Source organism: Oncorhynchus keta, unplaced genomic scaffold (genome assembly GCF_023373465.1).
Source record: "Oncorhynchus keta strain PuntledgeMale-10-30-2019 unplaced genomic scaffold, Oket_V2 Un_contig_2990_pilon_pilon, whole genome shotgun sequence".
Classification (NCBI taxonomy): Eukaryota; Metazoa; Chordata; class Actinopteri; order Salmoniformes; family Salmonidae; genus Oncorhynchus; species Oncorhynchus keta.
In genome coordinates, this window is record NW_026286786.1 from 134,270 (window position 1) to 154,034 (window position 19,765).

General features: G+C 45.3%; 3 non-coding genes and 1 pseudogene across 3 annotated transcripts; all 4 read right to left on the reverse strand.

Annotated features, from left to right (window-relative positions):
* Positions 1-15,101: 15,101 nt before the first annotated feature.
* Positions 15,102-15,265, reverse strand: LOC118375526 (U1 spliceosomal RNA). Its single transcript, XR_004823829.1, has one exon. It is a non-coding gene; the product is annotated as a U1 spliceosomal RNA (small nuclear RNA).
* Positions 15,266-16,922: 1,657 nt separating this feature from the next.
* LOC127923494 (uncharacterized) lies at positions 16,923-17,046 on the reverse strand (annotated as a pseudogene).
* Positions 17,047-18,133: 1,087 nt separating this feature from the next.
* Positions 18,134-18,295, reverse strand: LOC127923481 (U1 spliceosomal RNA). The gene has a single exon (XR_008114499.1). It is a non-coding gene; the product is annotated as a U1 spliceosomal RNA (small nuclear RNA).
* A 761-nt stretch (positions 18,296-19,056) lies between these two features.
* Positions 19,057-19,220, reverse strand: LOC127923491 (U1 spliceosomal RNA). The gene has a single exon (XR_008114509.1). It is a non-coding gene; the product is annotated as a U1 spliceosomal RNA (small nuclear RNA).
* Positions 19,221-19,765: the final 545 nt, after the last annotated feature.

The following is a 19,765-nucleotide window of genomic DNA, read 5'->3' on the forward strand; positions in this document are numbered from 1 at the left end:
CCAAGCATACTTCCAAAGTTGTGGCAAAATGGCTTAACGACAACAAAGTCAAGGTATTGGAGTTGCCATCACAAAGCCCTGACCTAGAAAATTTGTGGGCAGAACTGAAAAAGTGTGTGCGAGCAAGGAGGCCTAAAAACCTGACTCAGTTACACCAGCTCTGCCAGGAGGAATGGGCCAAAATTCACCCAACTTATTGTGGGAAGCTTGTGGAAGGCTCCCCGCAACGTTTGACCCAAGTTAAACAATTTAAAGGCAATGCTACCAAATACTAATTGAGTGTATGTAAACTTCTGACCCACTGGGAATGTGGTGAAAGAAATAAAAGCTGAAATAAATAATTATCTTTACTATTATTCTGACATTTCACATTCTTAAAATAAAGTGGTGATCCTAACTGACCTAAAACAGGGAATTTTTACTGGGATTAAATGTCAGGAATCGTGAAAAACTGAGTTTAAATATATTTGGCTAAGGTGTATGTAAACTTCCGACTTCAACTGTATGTGACGTAACCAATCAGAAAGCTAATTGATGGCCGGTAAACCAATCAGAAAGCTAATTGATGGCCCCGGTAAACCAATCAGAAAGCTAGTTTATTGCTAGTGGTTCCTAACATCATTTCCGGTCACAACTTGCAGGCTTGTTTTCCGAGTTGCTGTGCGTTTTGTTGCCAACCTATTTTGCTACCTGACAACTTTACGGTTTTCACTTTTTAATTACCGTTCATATATTTATTTATTTTTTCCTCAACTTTTTCACTCCGGACGCTTTATCTGGACACGATTCGTCAGGACCTCCAACAGCCGAAGCTAAGTAGTAACATTAACATGATGCCTACTATTTGTAGTCGCTGTACTCGCCTTACGGCGAGGATAGCTGTGCTACAAGCCCAGCTTCAGACGCAAAGACGCAATCGTTAGGCAAGGGTCATTTCAGTGTAGGAAAGGATGAAACCGCGTCTGTGCCACCAGTAAGTACAGATAGTAGTATAAATCCCCTGGCACAGTCCCCGCAGCCGGACAACTTTCTCACGGTTTCTGGAAGGAAATGCTGTAGGAAAGCTCAACCGGTGTCGCTCATTCAGCCGACAGAAACTTTCAACCGGTTTTCCCCATTAAGCAGCGGGTCGGAGTCAGAGGCCGAGTCTTCTCTGGTCTCTACTCCTCCCGTTACGGGGTCTGAGACGCCGAAGCTTCCCACCATTAGCTCTGACAAATTGAAAACCCTAGTCATTGGCGACTCCATTACCCGCAGTATTAGACTTAAAACGAATCATCCAGCGATCATACACTGTTTACCAGGGGGCAGGGCTACCGACGTTAAGGCTAATCTGAAGATGGTGCTGGCTAAAGCTAAAACTGGCGAGTGTAGAGAGTATAGAGATATTGTTATCCACGTCGGCACCAACGATGTTAGGATGAAACAGTCAGAGATCACCAAGCGCAACATAGCTTCTGCGTGCATATCAGCTAGAAAGATGTGTCGGCATCGAGTAATTGTCTCTGGCCCCCTCCCAGTTAGGGGGAGTGATGAGCTCTACAGCAGAGTCTCACAACTCAATCGCTGGTTGAAAACTGTTTTCTGCCCCTCCCAAAAGATAGAATTTGTAGATAATTGGCCCTCTTTCTGGGACTCGCCCACAAACAGGACCAAGCCTGGCCTGCTGAGGAGTGACGGACTCCATCCTAGCTGGAGGGGTGCTCTCATCTTATCTACCAACATAGACAGGGCTCTAACTCCTCTAGCTCCACAATGAAATAGGGTGCAGGCCAGGCAGCAGGCAGCAGGCTGTTAGCCAGCCTGCCAGCATAGTGGAGTCTGCCACTAGCACAGTCAGTGTAGTCAGCTCAGCTATCACCATTGAGACCGTGTCTGTGCCTCGACCAAGGTTGGGCAAAACTAAACATGGCGGTCTTCGCCTTAGCAATCTCACAAGGATAAAGACCACCTCCATTCCAGTCATTACTGAAAGAGATCATGATACCTCACATCTCAAAATAGGGCTACTTAATGTTAGATCCCTTACTTCAAAGGCAATTATAGTCAATGAACTAATCACTGATCATAATCTTGATGTGATTGGCCTGACTGAAACATGGCTTAAGCCTGATGAATTTACTGTTTTAAATGAGGCCTCACCTCCTGGCTACACTAGTGAGCATATCCCTCGTGCATCCCGCAAAGGCGGAGGTGTTGCTAACATTTACGATAGCAAATTTCAATTTACAAAAAAAAATGACGTTTTCGTCTTTTGAGCTTCTAGTCATGAAATCTATGCAGCCTACTCAATCACTTTTTATAGCTACTGTTTACAGGCCTCCTGGGCCATATACAGCGTTTCTCACTGAGTTCCCTGAATTCCTATCGGACCTTGTAGTCATAGCAGATAATATTCTAATCTTTGGTGACTTTAATATTCACATGGAAAAGTCCACAGACCCACTCCAAAAGGCTTTCGGAGCCATCATCGACTCAGTGGGTTTTGTCCAACATGTCTCTGGACCCACTCACTGTCACAGCTGGACCTAGTTTTGTCCCATGGAATAAATGTTGTGGATCTTAATGTTTTTCCTCATAATCCTGGACTATCGGACCACCATTTTATTACGCTTGCAATTGCAACAAATAATCTGCTCAGACCCCAACCAAGGACCATCAAAGGTCGTGCTATAAATTCACAGACAACACAAAGATTCCTTGATGCCCTTCCAGACTCCCTCTGCCTACCCAAGGACGCCAGAGGACAAAAATCAGTTAACCACCTAACTGAGGATCTCAATTTAATCTTGCGCAATACCCTAGATGCAGTTGCACCCCTAAAAACTAAAAACATTTCTCATAAGAAACTAGCTCCCTGGTACACAGAAAATACCTGAGCTCTGAAGCAAGCTTCCAGAAAATTGGAACGGAAATGGCGCCACACCAAACTGGAAGTCTTCCGACTAGCTTGGAAAGATGGTACCGTGCAGTACCGAAGAGCCCTTACTGCTGCTCGATCATCCTATTTTTCTAACTTAATTGAGGAAAATAAGAACAATCCGAAATTCCTTTTTGATACTGTCGCAAAGCTAACTAAAAAGCAGCATTCCCCAAGAGAGGATGACTTTCATTTTAGCAGTGATAAATTCATGAACTTCTTTGAGGAAAAGATTATGATTATTAGAAAGCAAATTACGGACTCCTCTTTAAACCTGCGTATTCCTCCAAACCTCAGTTGTCCTGAGTCTGCACAACTCTGCCAGGACCTAGGATCAAGAGAGACGCTCAAGTGTTTTAGTACTATATCTCTTGACACAATGATGAAAATAATCATGGCCTCTAAACCTTCAAGCTGCATACTGGACCCTATTCCAACTAAACTACTGAAAGAGCTACTTCCTGTGCTTGGCCCTCCTATGTTGAACATAATAAATGGCTCTCTATCCACTGGATGTGTACCAAACTCACTAAAAGTGGCAGTAATAAAGCCTCTCTTGAAAAAGCCAAACCTTGACCCAGAAAATATAAAAACTATCGGCCTATATCGAATCTTCCATTCCTCTCAAAAATTTTAGAGAAGGCTGTTGCGCAGCAACTCACTGCTTTCCTGAAGACAAACAATGTATACGAAATGCTTCAGTCTGGTTTTAGACCCCATCATAGCACTGAGATGGCACTTGTGAAGGTGGTAAATTACATTTTAATGGCATCGGACCGAGGCTCTGCATCTGTCCTCGTGCTCCTAGACCTTAGTGCTGCTTTTGATACCATCGATCACCACATTCTTTTGGAGAGATTGGAAACCCAAATTGGTCTACACGGACATGTTCTGGCCTGGTTCAGATCTTATCTGTCGGAAAGATATCAGTTTGTCTCTGTGAATGGTTTGTCCTCTGACAAATCAACTGTAAATTTCGGTGTTCCTCAAGGTTCCGTTTTAGGACCACTATTGTTTTCACTATACATTTTACCTCTTGGGGATGTTATTCGAAAACATAATGTTAACTTTCACTGCTATGCGGATGACACACAGCTGTACATTTCAATGAAACATGGTGAAGCCCCAAAATTGACCTCGCTAGAAGCATGTGTTTCAGACATAAGGAAGTGGATGGCTGCAAACTTTCTACTATTAAACTCGGACAAAACAGAGATGCTTGTTCTAGGTCCCAAGAAACAAAGAGATCTTCTGTTGAATCTGACAATTAATCTTAATGGTTGTACAGTCGTCTCAAATAAAACTGTGAAGGACCTCGGCGTTACTCTGGACCCTGATCTCTCTTTTGAAGAACATATCAAGACCATTTCGAGGACAGCTTTTTTCCATCTACGTAATATTGCAAAAATCAGAAACTTTCTGTCCAAAAATGATGCAGAAAAATTAATCCATGCTTTTGTCACTTCTAGGTTAGACTACTGCAATGCTCTACTTTCCGGCTACCCGGATAAAGCACTGAATAAACTTCAGTTAGTGCTAAATACGGTTGCTAGAATCCCGACTAGAACCAAAAAATTTGATCATATTACTCCAGTGCTAGCCTCTCTACACTGGCTTCCTGTCAAAGCAAGGGCTGATTTTAAGGTTTTACTGCTAACCTACAAAGCATTACATGGGCTTGCTCCTACCTATCTCTCTGATTTGGTCCTGCCGTACATACCTACACGTACGCTACGGTCAAAAGACGCAGGCCTCCTAATTGTCCCTAGAATTTCTAAGCAAACAGCTGGAGGCAGGGCTTTCTCCTATAGAGCTCCATTTTTATGGAACGGTCTGCCTACCCATGTCAGAGAAGCAAACTCGGTCTCAACCTTTAAGTCTTTACTGAAGACTCATCTCTTCAGTGGGTCATATGGCGTAGCAATCGGACGTGTGTTTTGTCTTGTCCCGTCCTGTCTAGTGTAAATATAGTTTTCTTCGTTTTTTTTCTGTATATATTTCGTACATATTTTAATCTCACTTTCAAACTAGAGCTGAATATACTCTCCTGCAACCCGCATCACCCAATGTGGTACGGATCTGCTTTTTCTATACTTTACTTTAGAACCGGAACCACCATCAGAAGCTAGCCAGCTAACTAGCTACTAGCTCGTACTCAGTTAGCCATTGCTAGCGGTCTTCAAAGCTAACTAGGACACCAGCGCGACATCAACCCAGAGCATATCAGACTGCTCTTTCTCTACCACATCTCCGGATTCCTACCGCAAGCTCTGAACCTTTACACCGGATCATCGCAACTAGCTAGCTGCAATCCGAGTGGCTACTCCTGGCTAACGTCTCTGTCCCAAAACAAGCTACAGTTAGCCTTGAGCTAAGCCCATCTCCCGACTAGCCGAAGAGGCCCAACAATACCTCTTTTGCCAATTGGCCTGGACCCTTTACTGCCGACACGGAGCCCCGCCGATCCATCACGACTGGTCCGCCGACATAATCGTCCGAGGTGGTTTCAACAGGCTTTTTCGTTGCGACATCGCCAAAGATCCATCTGCTGGCCAAGGCCCGCGAGCTTTCTGAAACGCTGTGTCTCCAGCTCACCCAGCGCACTAGAGCTCCTGTAGCATACTCCTGGGCTACAATTACCCGGGCCCACGACCGGTCTGTCGATGTCACCGCAAGAAGAGGAATAAACAGACTCACCCCATCGCGACGTCCCCCAAAGGTTAGCTCTCTAGCCCTCGCTATCTCCCTGCTTGCTAATTCGGCCTGCTAACGGCTAGCTTGTCTAGCCCGGGCCTATGAACGGTTAGCTTGTTAGCACAGGCCTGCTAACCATCTGGCTCACTGCATTCCAAACACTCTGAACCCATTTACTTTCTATCTCTCTTTGATTTTTATTTTGTTTATACCTTCCGGAAACCTGCCTCACCCACTGTGATACGGAATCGCTATCACCTTTAATTTTTATTTTATTTTTATGACACACTCAAGAACCTCCAGACGCTAACCAGCTAACTAGCTACAAGCTATTTAGTCATTGTTAGTTTTTTTTTTTTTTTAAACCTGGATAACACTCGCCAGCCCAGCTTCCCTGCCCATCCACCGCTGCCCCCTGGACACTGATCTCTTGGCTACATAGCTGACGCACGCTGGACTGTCCATTAATCACGGTACTCCATTCTGCTTGTTTGTTTTATCTGTCGGCCCAGTTGCCTAGTCAACGCCATTTTACCTGCTGTTTGTTGTGCTAGCTGATTAGCCTCGCCTACTGTTTTTAGCTAGCTTTCCCAATTCAACACCTGTGATTACTGTATGCCTCGCTGTATGTCTCTCGCAAATGTCAATATGCCTTGTATACTGTTGTTCAGGTTAGTTATCATTGTTTTAGTTCACAATGGAGCCCCTAGATCCACTCTGCATACCCCTGTTACCTCCTTTGTCCCACCCCCCACACATGCGGTGACCTCACCCATTACAACCAGCATGTCCAGAGATACAACCTCTCTCATCATCACCCAGTGCCTGGGCTTACCTCCGCTGTACCCGCACCCCACCATACCCCTTTCTGCGCATTATGCCCTGAATATATTCTACCATGCCCAGAAACCTGCTCCTCTTATCCTCTGCCCCCAACGCTCTAGGCGACCAGTTTTGATAGCCTTTAGCCGCACCCTCATACTACTCCTTCTCTGTTCCGCGGGTGATGTGGAGGTAAACCCAGGCCCTGCATGTCCCCAGGTACCCTCATTTGTTGACTTCTGTGATCGAAAAGTCTTGGTTTTATGCATGTCAACATCAGAAGCCTCCTCCCTAAGTTTGTTTTACTCACTGCTTTAGCACACTCTGCTAACCCTGATGTCCTTGCCGTGTCTGAATCCTGGCTCAGGAAGGCCACCAAAAATTCAGAGATTTCCATACCCAACTATAACATCTTCCGTCAAGATAGAACTGCCAAAGGGGGCGGAGTCGCAGTCTACTGCAGAGATAGCCTGCAAAGTAATGTCATACTTTCCAGGTCCATTACCCAAACAGTTTGAACTACTAATTTTGAAAATCACTCTCTCCAGAAACAAGTCTCTCACTGTTGCCGCCTGCTACCGACCCCCGTCAGCTCCCAGCTGTGCCCTGGACACCATTTGTGAATTGATCGCCCCCATCTAGCTTCAGAGTTTGTTCTGTTAGGTGACCTAAACTGGGATATGCTTAACACCCCGGCAGTCCTACAATCTAAGCTAGATGCCCTCAATCTCACGCAAATCATCAAGGAACCCACCAGGTACAACCCTAACTCTGTAAACAAGGGCACCCTCATAGACGTCATCCTGACCAACTGGCCCTCCAAATATACCTCCGCTGTCTTCAACCAGGATCTCAGCGATCACTGCCTCATCGCCTGTATCCGCCACGGAGCCGCAGTCAAACGACCACCACTCATCAATGTCAAACGCTCCCTAAAACACTTCTGTGAGCAGGCCTTTCTAATCGACCTGGCCCGTGTATCCTGGAAGGACATTGACCTCATCCCGTCAGTTGAGGATGCCTGGTCATTCTTTAAAAGTAACTTCCTCACCATTTTGGATAAGCATGCTCCGTTCAAAAAATGCAGAACCAAGAACAGATACAGCCCTTGGTTCACTCCAGACCTGACTGCCCTCGACCAGCACAAAAACATCCTGTGGCGGACTGCAATAGCATCGAATAGCCCCGTGATATGCAACTGTTCAGAGAAGTCAGGAACCAATACACGCAGTCAGTCAGGAAAGCTAAGGCCAGCTTCTTCAGGCAAAAGTTTGCATCCTGTAGCTCCAACTCCAAAAAGTTCTGGGACACTGTGAAGTCCATGGAGAACAAGAGCACCTCCTCCCAGCTGCCCACTGCACTGAGGCTAGGAAACACGGTCTCCACCGATAAATCCATGATTATCGAAAACTTCAATAAGCACTTCTCAACGGCTGGCCATGCCTTCCGCCTGGCTACTCCAACCTCGGCCAACAGCTCCGCCCCCCGTAGTTCCTCACCCAAGCCTCTCCAGGTTCTCCTTTACCCAAATCCAGATAGCAGATGTTCTGAAAGAGCTGCAAAACCTGGACCCGTACAAATCAGCTGGGCTTGACAATCTGGACCCGCTATTTCTGAAACTATCTGCCGCCATTGTCGCAACCCCTATTACCAGCCTGTTCAACCTCTCTTTCATATCGTCTGAGATCCCCAAGGATTGGAAAGCTGCCGCAGTCATCCCCTCTTCAAAGGAGGAGACACCCTGGACCCAAACTGCTATAGACCTATATCCATCCTGCCCTGCCTATCTAAGGTCTTCGAAAGCCAAGTCAACAAACAGGTCACTGACCATCTCGAATCCCACCGTACCTTCTCCGCTGTGCAATCTGGTTTCCGAGCCGGTCACGGGTGCACCTCAGCCACACTCAAGGTACTAAATGATATCATAACCGCCATCGATAAAAGACAGTACTGTGCAGCCGTCTTCATCGACCTCGCCAAGGCTTTCGACTCTGTCAATCACCAAATTCTTATCGGCAGACTCAACAGCCTCGGTTTTTCGGATGACTGCCTTGCCTGGTTCACCAATTACTTTGCAGACAGAGTTCAGTGTGTCAAATCAGAGGGCATGCTGTCCGGTCCTCTGGCAGTCTCTATGGGGGTGCCACAGGGTTCAATTCTCGGGCCGACTCTTTTCTCTGTATATATCAATGATGTTGCTCTTGCTGCGGGCGATTCCCTGATCCACCTCTACGCAGACGACACCATTCTATATACTTTCGGCCCGTCATTGGACACTGTGCTATCAAACCTCCAAACGAGCTTCAATGCCATACAGAACTCCTTCCGTGGCCTCCAACTGCTGCTAAACGCGAGTAAAACCAAATGCATGCTTTTCAACCGATCGCTGCCTGCACCCGCATGCCCGACTAGCATCACCACCCTGGATGGTTCCAACCTTGAATATGTGGACATCTATAAGTACCTAGGTGTCTGGCTAGACTGCAAACTCTCCTTCCAGACTCACATCAAACATCTCCAATCAAAAATCAAATCCAGAGTCGGCTTTCTATTCCGCAACAAAGCCTCCTTCACTCACGCTGCCAAGCTTACCCTAGTAAAACTGACTATCCTACCGATCCTCGACTTCGGCGATGTCATCTACAAAATGGCTTCCAACACTCTACTCAGCAAACTGGATGCAGTCTATCACAGTGCCATCCGTTTTGTCACTAAAGCACCTTATACCACCCACCACTGCGACTTGTATGCTCTAGTCGGCTGGCCCTCACTACATATTCGTCGCCAGACCCACTGGCTCCAGGTCATTTACAAGTTCATGCTAGGTAAAGCTCCGCCTTATCTCAGTTCACTGGTCACGATGGCAACACCCATCCGTAGCACGCGCTCCAGCAGGTGTATCTCACTGATCATCCCTAAAGCCAACACCTCATTTGGCCGCCTTTCGTTCCAGTACTCTGCTGCCTGTGACTGGAACGAATTGCAAAAATCGCTGAAGTTGGAGACTTTTATCTCCCTCACCAACTTCAAACATCAGCTATCCGAGCAGCTAACCGATCGCTGCAGCTGTACATAGTCTATAGGTAAATAGCTCACCCTTTTTCACCTACCTCATTCCCATACTGTTTTTATACTGTTTTTATTTATTTACTTTTCTGCTCTTTTGCACACCAATATCTCTACCTGTACATGCCCATCTGATCATTTGTCACTCCAGTGTTAATCTGCAAAATTGTATTATTCGCCTACCTCCTCATGCCTTTTGCACACATTGTATATAGACTGCCCATTTTTTTCTACTGTGTTATTGACTTGCTAATTGTTTACTCCATGTGTAACTCTGTGTTGTCTGTTCACACTGCTATGCTTTATCTTGGCCAGGTCGCAGTTGCAAATGAGAACTTGTTCTCAACTAGCCTACCTGGTTAAATAAAGGTGAAATAAAATAAAAATAAAAATATGATTGAGTGTAGTCTGGCCCAGGAGTGGGAAGGTGAACGGAAAGGCTCTGGAGCAACGAACCGCCCTTGCTGTCTCTGCCTGGCCGGTTCCCCTCTATCCACTGGGATTCTCTGCCTCTAACCCTCTTACAGGGGCTGAGTCACTGGCTTACTGGGGCTCTCTCATGCCGCCCCTGCGGGTCATCCTGTCTGGGTTGGCGCCCCCCACTTGGGCTGTGCCGTGGCGGAGATCTTTATGGGCTATACTCAGCCTTGTCTCAGGATGGTAAGTTGGTGGTTGAAGATATCCCTCTAGTGGTGTGGGGGCTGTGCTTTGGCAAAGTGGGTGGGGTTATATCCTTCCTGTTTGGCCCTGTCCGGGGTGTCCTCGGATGGGGCCACAGTGTCTCCTGTCCCCTCCTGTCTCAGCCTGCAGTATTTATGCTGCAGTAGTTTGTGTCGGGGGCTAGGGTCAGTTTGTTATATCTGGAGTACTTCTCCTGTCCTATTCGGTGTCCTGTGTGAATCTAAGTGTGCGTTCTCTAATTCTCTCCTTCTTTCTTTCTCTCTCTCGGAGGACCTGAGCCCTAGGACCATGCCCCAGGACTACCTGACATGATGACTCCTTGCTGTCCCCAGTCCACCTGGCCATGTTGCTGCTCCAGTTTCAACTGACCTGAGCCCTAGGACCATGCCCCAGGACTACCTGACATGATGACTCCTTGCTGTCCCCAGTCCACCTGGCCATGCTGCTGCTCCAGTTTCAACTGACCTGAGCCCTAGGACCATGCCCCAGGACTACCTGACATGATGACTCCTTGCTGTCCCCAGTCCACCTGGCCATGCTGCTGCTCCAGTTTCAACTGTTCTGCCTTACTATTATTCGACCATGCTGGTCATTTATGAACATTTGAACATCTTGGCCATGTTCTGTTATAATCTCCACCCGGCACAGCCAGAAGAGGACGGGCCACCCCACATATGCTCTCTCTAATTCTCTCTTTCTTTCTCTCTCTCGGAGGACCTGAGCCCTAGGACCGTGCCCCAGGACTACCTGACATGATGACTCCTTGCTGTCCCCGGTCCACTTGACTGTGCTGCTGCTCCAGTTTCAACTGTTCTGCCTTGTTATTATTCGACCATGCTGGTCATTTATGAACATTTGAACATCTTGGCCATGTTCTGTTATAATCTCCACCCGGCACAGCCAGAAGAGGACTGGCCACCCCACATAGCCTGGTTCCTCTCTAGGTTTCTTCCTAGGTTTTGGCCTTTCTAGGGAGTTTTTCCTAGCCACCGTGCTTCTACACCTGCATTGCTTGCTGTTTGGGGTTTTAGGCTGGGTTTCTGTACAGCACTTTGAGATATCAGCTGATGTACGAAGGGCTATATAAATAAATTTGATTTGATTTGTGCCGTATGAACTTAAGTGGTCTTGGTGATATCAACCCTCCTCCCAGAGAGCTACTGGGTCTGCAGGCTTTTACTTCAGCCCTGCTCTAACACACCTCATTCTGCCAGTCAAGGTTCTGATTAGACTGATTAGTAGAATCAGGTGTTAGAGCAGGGTCGGAGTAAAAGCATGCACGGCCAGTAGCATCTCTCCAGGAGTAGGATTGGCCGTCCTGTTTTAATTTGACATATTCCTATATCTCCATGGTAACCCCCTGAGCATGACCCTCGACCTTTACTGATCAGCCAAAGCTGTCCCAAATGCTATTCCTATTCCCTATACAGAGCCCTATGGGCCCTGGTCTAAAGTAGTGCACTATGTAGGGAATAGGGTCCTGGTCTAAAGTAGTGCACTACATAGGGAATAGAGTACCATTTGGGACAGACAGAGACTCAAGACTGAGTGTTTAACAGTAAAAAAGAGATTGAGAAACGACAACAGAGGTGGTTAAAAGTAGAGAGAGCCCTGATGGAGGGTTCTTTTGATTGGTACTGTATATCTTGCAAATATGAATTATATACAGTCCCCGTCAAACGTTAGTCATTTAGTTGGTCAGTTTCTTTATATTTTGCTATTTTCTACATTGTAGAATACTAGCGAAGACATAAACTATGAAATAACACATATGGAATCATGTAGTAACTGAAAAAGTGTTAAACAAATCAAAATGGGCCCGGGTCTATATTTTAGATTCTTCAAAGTAGCCACCCTTTGCCTTGATGACATCTTGTCTTCTGATTATCTTGATCTCCGGCTCCCTCTTGAGTCATTTGTGTGTCTTAATTATTTTTTTTCGAAACAGTGCGCTTAAAGCATCAGACAAGCTCAGTGCATAGACCTATAGTTGATTTCATTATAACACATAGGGAGGAGGGTGTGTCTGTGTGGAAAAATCTGGTACATTTACAGAAGTGTTTATTGATGTGCAGAATCCCTGTCAAATACATGGAGTACATGTCAATTAAAAGGAATGTGTTCTGTCTGTATGTATCTATGTGAGTTGGTCTCTGATTACTGTGATTAGTTCAATGTCACATCATATACTACACATTCTAATCAGTCTGTATTGGGTCTGCAGAATCATTGTATATCATTGGTTACCCATCTTATCACGTTACCTCACAGATGTGACTGTCTAGCTCAGCGGTTCCCATCCTATCATGCTACCTCACAGATGTGACTGTCTAGCTCAGCGGTTCCCATCCTATCATGCTACCTCACAGATGTGACTGTCTAGCTCAGCGGTTCCCATCCTATCATGCTACCTCACAGATGTGACTGTCTAGCTCAGCGGTTCCCATCCTATCATGCTACCTCACAGATGTGACTGTCTAGCTCAGCGGTTCCCATCCTATCATGCTACCTCACAGATGTGACTGTCTAGCTCAGCGGTTCCCATCCTATCATGCTACCTCACAGATGTGACTGTCTAGCTCAGCGGTTCCCATCCTATCATGCTACCTCACAGATGTGATTGTCGAGCTCAGCGGTTCCCATCCTATCATGCTACCTCACAGATGTGACTGTCTAGCTCAGCGGTTCCCATCCTATCATGCTACCTCACAGATGTGACTGTCTAGCTCAGCGGTTCCCATCCTATCATGCGACCTCACAGATGTGACTGTCTAGCTCAGCGGTTCCCATCCTATCATGCGACCTCACAGATGTGACTGTCTAGCTCAGCGGTTCCCATCCTATCATGCTACCTCACAGATGTGACTGTCTAGCTCAGCGGTTCCCATCCTATCATGCTACCTCACAGATGTGACTGTCTAGCTCAGCGGTTCCCATCCTATCACGTTACCTCACAGATGTGACTGTCTAGCTCAGCGGTTCCCATCCTATCATGCGACCTCACAGATGTGACTGTCTAGCTCAGCGGTTCCCATCCTATCATGCTACCTCACAGATGTGACTGTCTAGCTCAGCGGTTCCCATCCTATCATGCGACCTCACAGATGTGACTGTCTAGCTCAGCGGTTCCCATCCTATCATGCTACCTCACAGATGTGACTGTCTAGCTCAGCGGTTCCCATCCTATCATGCGACCTCACAGATGTGACTGTCTAGCTCAGCGGTTCCCATCCTATCATGCGACCTCACAGATGTGACTGTCTAGCTCAGCGGTTCCCATCCTATCATGCGACCTCACAGATGTGACTGTCTAGCTCAGCGGTTCCCATCCTATCATGCTACCTCACAGATGTGACTGTCTAGCTCAGCGGTTCCCATCCTATCATGCTACCTCACAGATGTGACTGTCTAGCTCAGCGGTTCCCATCCTATCATGCGACCTCACAGATGTGACTGTCTAGCTCAGCGGTTCCCATCCTATCATGCTACCTCACAGATGTGACTGTCTAGCTCAGCGGTTCCCATCCTATCATGCGACCTCACAGATGTGACTGTCTAGCTCAGCGGTTCCCAAACTTTCCCATTCTGGAGATCATCAAATCACCGTCAAAAACTCTTGAGGACCACCGTTCACTATTCACCATTCACCTTTCACAGAGTCGCTGATATTTTTCCACATCAAATATATTGCCGGTCAAATTTTGTCAATAGATGTGAATGTATTTAGGCCTGTACAGGCCTATTATTATTATTATTATTATAATAAACTATTTGCATTGTGAAAAATAACGTAAAATTGCTTCTAATACCATTAATACTCCTTTCTGTTATTGTTTTTTAAAATAATAAAATACTACATTCTAAAAAGAATTGCAGACCACTTGCACCACCCCCACGGACCACAGGTTGGGAACCGGGTGCAGCTTCCTCCCAGGGGGGCACCTCTTCAACCTCCGGAGGCTGAAGAAATTTGGCTTGTCACCTAAAATCATATCTGACTCAAGGACTGTTAAATAGCCATCACTAACACAGAGAGGCTAATGCCTACATACAGACTTGAAATCATTGACCACTTTAATAAATGACGAGTCACTTTAATAATGCCAGTTTAATAATGTTTACATATCTTGCATCACTCATCTCATATGTATATACTGTATTTTATACCATCTATTGCATCTTGCCTATGACGCTACATCGCTCATCCATATATTTATATTCAATCCATTTAATTTAAGATTTGTGTGAATTATTTATTATTCTTGTTGTGGAATTGTTAGATTAGATTTGCCCCCAGGTACCCATCTAATTATTTAACTTATATTACAGCTGTCGACCAATAAAAACCTCTGAGATTTTTTTTAACCTTTATTTAACTTGGCAAGTCAGTTAAGAACAACTTCTTATTTTCAATGACGGCCTGGGAACAGTGTGTTCAGGGGCAGAACCACAGATTTGTACCTTGTCAGCTCAGGGATTTGAACTTGCAACCTTCCGGTTACTAGTCCAACACTAGGCTACCCTAGGACACAAACAGGGGGTTTGAAATGGAAGAGTCTATCTGGTAAGAACACCTTTTAATTTACCTGCGTTGTTGAGTGGAACAAACTACCACAGGAACTCCAAGCCGATCGTAAATTCCTTTAAATAATGTCTAAAGTTGGCTGATGATGGACCAATAGAACGGTTTATTTTCCATGACGGTAGGTAAAGGCTCTACGCTATGACAACGTCATTTACATTACATTTAAGTCATTTAGTAGACGCTCTTATCCAGAGCGACTTACAAATTGGTGCATTCACCAACGTCCTCCTGTCCTTTGTGTTATGTGGAGCCAAGGCCTACTATGACTCGAAAAACATACAAGAAAATCTGACTGTTGATAAACCTTATACATTATTTTTTTAACATCAAGATCAGGGGAGAGCGCGAACGCAGTCCCCCACTACCATAAATTATGCAATCGAGATTTCCACATTTGAGAAATTCGCAGGGGTCAGCACAGCCGGAGTGCAATGGCTGAGCCTCGCCCTGGGTGAACCGCCTTCTTGATCACGGTGTCTCCCTTGCCAGGTAAGTATGAGTTGTACACGTTGGTAGAGGAGGAGTGATTCTAGGACAAAGGTGTTTGACTCACGGTTACCACTTCTACTACTGATAATACCACATCATATTGAACAAGGTTTAATGATGTTTACGAATACAGTTGCGGACAAGGCGAAGAAAAAGCAATACATTTTGTTTTACTATATTATATCACGGTCTGACTTTACTCCCATCATGCAACACGGTAGAAATTCTATATTCATTGAATATGTTCTCTAAATGTCCGTCTGGTTACACACAAGTAGGCGATGTAACAAAATGCTGAAATCACATTCGTGCACACAGCCAACCGAAAGACACCACTTATTTCTGGTGTTTTGTAGCGTTCCAGACGTTGTAGGAATAGTTTCATCACGCTTGTTTTCTGCTCTCAATAAAATATGATTCCACCATCGACCACAGGGTGGCTGGCATACGACCAACAGATATGGAAGAGAAACAGTAGCCTACTACTTCAACGTCAACAAAGACACAGGAGTAGCTTCAAGGGGTGTTTATTTTATTTTACCTTTATTTAGCCAGGTCGGCCAGTTGGGAACAAGTTCTCATTTACAACTGCGACCTGGCCAAGAATAAAGCAAAGCAATGCGAAAAAAACAACAACACAGAGTTACACGTAAACAAACGTAGTCAATAACACAGTAGAACATAAAAATAGAAAGATCTATGTATACAGTGACATGGCCATACTCGTATTTGTAATTGTATCTGTAAATTGAAAGGATGATACTCGTGATGGGGGTTAAACTGAAGTGTTTTAATATGCCTAAATACATTTTGGCAGAATAGCTCACTTCACATTCTCACTGCAAAAAAAAAAACATGTCTGTGGCATGGTAATGGTTGACCAGGGAAATGACTGTGGCATGGTAATGGTTGACCAGGGAAATGTCTGTGGCATGGTAATGGTTGACCAGGGAAATGACTGTGGCATGGTAATGGTTGACCAGGGAAATGACTGTGGCATGGTAATGGTTGACCAGGGAAATGTCTGTGGCATGGTAATGGTTGACCAGGGAAATGTCTGTTGTCGTGGTAATGGTTGACCAGGGAAATGTCTGTGGCGTGGTAATGGTTGACCAGGGAAATGTCTGTGGCATGGTAATGGTTGACCAGGGAAATGTCTATGGCATGGTAATGTTTGACCAGGGACATGACTGTGGCGTGGTAATAGTTGACCAGGGACATGTCTGTGGAATGGTAATGGTTGACCAGGGAAAATGTCTGTTGTCATGGTAATGGTTGACCAGGGCAATGGCTTTGGCATGGTAATGGTTGACCAGGGAAATGTCTGTTGTCATGGTAATGGTTGACCAGGGACATGACTGTGGCGTGGTAATGGTTGACCAGGGAAATTACTGTCGAATGGTAATGTTTGACCAGGGAAATGTCTGTTGTCATGGTAATGGTTGACCAGGGAAATGTCTGTTGTCATGGTAATGGTTAACTAAGGAAATGTCTGTGGCATGGTAGACCAGGGACATGTCTGTGGCATGGTAATGGTTGACCAGGGAAATGACTATAGAATGATAATGGTTGACCAGGGAAATGTCTGTGGTCATGGTAATGGTTGACCAGGGAAATGTCTGTGGCATGGTAGACCAGGGACATGTCTGTGGCATGGTAATGGTTGACCAGGGAAATGTCTGTTGTCATGGTAAATCGCAGGGGTCAGCACAGCCGGAGTGCAATGGCTGAGCCTCGCCCTGGGTGAACCGCCTTCTTGATCACGGTGTCTCCCTTGCCAGGTAAGTATGAGTTGTACACGTTGGTAGAGGAGCAAATCCTTCCAGAACAAAGGTGTTTGACTCACGGTTACCACTTCTACTACTGATAATACCACATCATATTGAACAGGGTTTAATGTCGTTTACGAATACAGTTGCGGAGAAAGCGGAGGAAAAGCAATACATTTCTGTGGCGTGGTAATGGTTGACCAGGGAAATGTCTGTGTTGTGGTAATGGTTGACCAGGGAAATGTCTGTGTTGTGGTAATGGTTGACCAGGGAAATGTCTGTTGTCATGGTAATGGTTTACCAGGGAAATGTCTGTTGTCATGGTAATGCTTGACCAGGGAAATGTCTGTGGAATGGTAATGGTTGACCAGGGAAATGTCTGTGGCATGGTAATGGTTGACCAGGGAAATGTCTGTTGTCATGGTAATGGTTGACCAGGGAAATGTCTGTGTTGTGGTAATGGTTGACCAGGGAAATGTCTGTTGTCATGGTAATGGTTTACCAGGGAAATGTCTGTTGTCATGGTAATGCTTGACCAGGGAAATGTCTGTGGAATGGTAATGGTTGACCAGGGAAATGTCTGTGGCATGGTAATGGTTGACCAGGGAAATGTCTGTGGCGTGGTAATGGGTGACCAGGGAATTGTCTGTGGAATGGTTGACCAGGGAAATGTCTGTGGCGTGGTAATGGTTGACCAGGGAAATGTCTGTTGTCATAGTAATGGTTGACCAGGGAAATGTCTGTTGTCATGGTAATGGTTGACTGTGGTCTTAAATTACAAACTGTCCTAAAAATGATTTAATAATCTTGAAAATAAAAGACCTCAATCCAGATTCCGTCATGAGGGCGCAAAAGTATGCATTCAGAAGTAGGCCTTTTCCTTCACATAATCAGGACATGACAGGCATAATCACCCATCACAATAACAGATCACACATCCATCCGGGTTATGAGAAGACAAAATGTATGTCTGAGGCAATTAGGTTGAGTTTTAACTTGCCAATCATCTGATAAGAACATTTCTCCTCAACAAGAAACTCAATTGAACTCTTGAGTTGAAACACATGTCAAATTAAATCTGTTAGTATATTTTTTTAACATCAAGATCAGGGGAGCGCGAACGCAGTCCCCCACTACCATAAATTATGCAATCGAGATTTCCACATTTGAGAAATTCGCAGGGGTCAGCACAGCCGGAGTGCAATGGCTGAGCCTCGCCCTGGGTGAACCGCCTTCTTGATCACGGTGTCTCCCTTGCCAGGTAAGTATGAGTTGTACACGTTGGTAGAGGAGCAAATCCTTCCAGAACAAAGGTGTTTGACTCACGGTTACCACTTCTACTACTGATAATACCACATCATATTGAACAGGGTTTAATGTCGTTTACGAATACAGTTGCGGAGAAAGCGGAGGAAAAGCAATACATTTCTGTGGCGTGGTAATGGTTGACCAGGGAAATGTCTGTGTTGTGGTAATGGTTGACCAGGGAAATGTCTGTTGTCATGGTAATGGTTTACCAGGGAAATGTCTGTTGTCATGGTAATGCTTGACCAGGGAAATGTCTGTGGAATGGTAATGGTTGACCAGGGAAATGTCTGTGGCATGGTAATGGTTGACCAGGGAAATGTCTGTGGCGTGGTAATGGTTGACCAGGGAAATGTCTGTTGTCATAGTAATGGTTGACTGTGGTCTTAAATTACAAACTGTCCTAAAAATGATTTAATAATCTTGAAAATAAAAGACCTCAATCCAGATTCCGTCATGAGGGCGCAAAATTATGCATTCAGAAGTAGGCCTTTTCCTTCACATAATCAGGACATGACAGGCATAATCACCCATCACAATAACAGATCACACACATCCATCCGGGTTATGAGAAGACAAAATGTATGTCTGAGGCAATTAGGTTGAGTTTTAACTTGCCAATCATCTGATAAGAACATTTCTCCTCAACAAGAAACTCAATTGAACTCTTGAGTTGAAACACATGTCAAATTAAATCTGTTAGTATATTTTTTTAACATCAAGATCAGGGGAGAGCGCGAACGCAGTCCCCCACTACCATAAATTATGCAATCGAGATTTCCACATTTGAGAAATTCGCAGGGGTCAGCACAGCCGGAGTGCAATGGCTGAGCCTCGCCCTGGGTGAACCGCCTTCTTGATCACGGTGTCTCCCTTGCCAGGTAAGTATGAGTTGTACACGTTGGTAGAGGAGCAAATCCTTCCAGAACAAAGGTGTTTGACTCACGGTTACCACTTCTACTACTGATAATACCACATCATATTGAACAGGGTTTAATGTCGTTTACGAATACAGTTGCGGAGAAAGCGGAGGAAAAGCAATAAATTTCTGTGGCGTGGTAATGGTTGACCAGGGAAATGTCTGTGTTGTGGTAATGGTTGACCAGGGAAATGTCTGTTGTCATGGTAATGGTTTACCAGGGAAATGTCTGTTGTCATGGTAATGGTAATGTTACCAGGGAAATGTCTGTGGAATGGTAATGGTTGACCAGTGGAAATGTCTGTGGCATGGTAATGGTTGACCAGGGAAATGTCTGTGGCGTGGTAATGGGTGACCAGGGAATTGTCTGTGGAATGGTTGACCAGGGAAATGTCTGTGGCGTGGTAATGGTTGACCAGGGAAATGTCTGTTGTCATAGTAATGGTTGACTGTGGTCTTAAATTACAAACTGTCCTAAAAATGATTTAATAATCTTGAAAATAAAAGACCTCAAT